Consider the following 2,628-nt stretch of genomic DNA (forward strand, 5'->3'; position numbering starts at 1 on the left):
ATCAGGTAAGGGTGGGCATCAGGTAAGGGTGGGCGTCAGGTAAGGATGGGCATCAGGTAAGGGTGGGCATCAGGTAAGGGTGGGCATCAGGTAAGGGTGGGCATCAGGTAAAGGGTAGCTTGCATTGAGGTTTCTTATTCTTTGTGGGGTTTTTGTTTGTTTGTTTTTTTGAGACAGGGTTTCTCTGTGTAGCCCTGGCTGTCCTGGAACTCACTCTGTAGACCAGGCTGGCCTTGAACTTTGAAATCTGCCTGCCTCTGCCTCCCAGGTGCTGGGACTAAAGGCATGTGTGTGCCACCACTGCCTGGCGAGGTTCCTATTCCTAACCCCACTGGCACTTTGGGTTGGGTGATTCTCAGCTGTGAGTTTTATCATCTTCATTGCATTTTGCACACAATGCAGTAATACTACTTCAGCCAATAGAAAAGAAAATATCTCCCGTTAGGATAGGGAGATAGACTCGTGGGTATAGTGTCTGGCATGTGAACTTGAGTTTGGATCCCCAGGACCCACCTAAAAGCCAGGCTAGCTATCTGGGGAATGGCAACAGGTAGATCCTTAGTGGGCCAGGCTTGTCAAAAGGATGGGCTCCAGATACAGTGAGAGACCCTGTCACAAAGAATAAAGTGAGTAGCAGTAAGACACCTAATAATGGCCTCTGGACTCCACACCACACACACACACACACCACACACACCATACCATACCACACATACACACATACACACACACCACACACACACACACATACACATACTACACACACACACATACACCACACCATACCACACATACACACACATACACACACACCACACACACACACATACACATACTACACACACACACACACACACCACACCATACCACACATACACACACACCACACACACACACACTACACATACACACACACCATACATACCTCGCATACACCACAATACACACACACCACACATACATCACACACACCACACACATACCACAATACACACCATACATATATACACACGCACACACACACACATACACACCACACACACACACACACACCATACATACGCCACACACCACACATACACACACATATACACACATACTACACATATATAATACACACACATACCATATATACCACACATACACCACACACACATCACACACACCACACACATACCACAATACACACCATACATACATACACACCACACATACACCACACACACATGTACCACACACACATACATATACACTACACATATATACACACCATGACATACCACACATACACACACATACCACAATACACACCACTCATACACCACACACACACCATACACACGGACCATACATACACATATACATACCACACATACACACATACCACACATACACCACACACACACACACACACACACACACACACACACACACACACACACACATGATCTCCAGATTACTCGATGTCTGGTAGAGGATAAATTCTTCCCCCTCTCCTTCCTCATTAGGAACAGCTGGCCTAGTGTGACTTCAGACATGGTTGGCTTTGAGCTAAACCCCCCCTGTTGCACCAGCTCCTCCCTGTGATTTCTCGCTGACAGGAAGGTGGGGAGTGCTCTGTGGGTAAACCTCCAACATCCATGTCCCTTTAGTCTCTGTCCTTTCAGGAGAACTCTGCCATCTTCAGAGCACCATTTACAGGATTCCCATTTTACAGACCATGGAGATGAGAAGTCTGGTTAGAGAGCATCTCACCTTTCCCCACAGAGGAAATGAGAAGGCGCTTGGAATTGATTCCATCTATTTCTCTGCAGGGGAGGGGTTTGTTCACACCGCAGTGTGCATGCTGAGGTCAGAGGACTACTCTTTTAGAGTTGGTTCTTTCCTAATTGGTGAGTCCCCAGGATGGAACTCGGGTCTCGAGTCTTGGGAGACTTTACCTGCTTGCTGAGCCCTGAACGTAATTTTAGAGACCATCTTGTTTGAGAGCCTTCCTCAGAAGAACATGAGGATCTCACACAATTTACACTCCATGGAGATCCAGTGGCCAAGAATCTGCTCCAGCAATGTCTCCACCTATATGCAGATGATTAAGGAGCACCCACTTGTCACCCCAGTGTGGGAAGGGACAACATCCTGGAATGCTCCAGTGGAGGAAGGAAGTGACTTTAGAATAAGGTAGATTTAGGCCCCGAGCCTGGGAAGGTCTTGGAGACGTATAATTTAGTGACATACAGTCACTGGGACTGTATAGAGAGGATGGTCTTGTTTTAAAAACATAATATAAATACACAAGAAGATGGACAGTTAGAGGCCAGTGAGATGACTGACTAGGTGAAGAGACTCATCTCTCCGACAGCCTGAGTTCCATCCCTAGGGCCTACATGGCAAAGGAGAGAACTCCCAAAAGCTGCTCCTCCATCTTCCATGAGAATACCATGATGCACACACACAGATAAATGTATTTAAAATTTTTAAGAAGATGAATCACCTTCTTAGCACTTCAGACAGCTCATCAGCCTTATAGAAAGAAAAAAAGTGATAGTTAAAAAGATTAAAAGGGGGCTGGTGAGATGGCTCAGTGGGGAAGAGCACCAACTGCTCTTCGGAAGGTCATGAGTTCAAATC

The 2,628-nt window shown here is 46.3% G+C and overlaps 1 protein-coding gene across 3 annotated transcripts in view; it reads left to right on the plus strand.

Moving 5' to 3' along the window:
- Window positions 1–2,628, plus strand: part of Abat (4-aminobutyrate aminotransferase) — a 106,190-nt gene that overhangs the window by 3,320 nt on the left and 100,242 nt on the right. The window lies entirely within an intron of this gene.

This window comes from Mastomys coucha, unplaced genomic scaffold (genome assembly GCF_008632895.1).
Source record: "Mastomys coucha isolate ucsf_1 unplaced genomic scaffold, UCSF_Mcou_1 pScaffold12, whole genome shotgun sequence".
Lineage (NCBI taxonomy): Eukaryota > Metazoa > Chordata > Mammalia > Rodentia > Muridae > Mastomys > Mastomys coucha.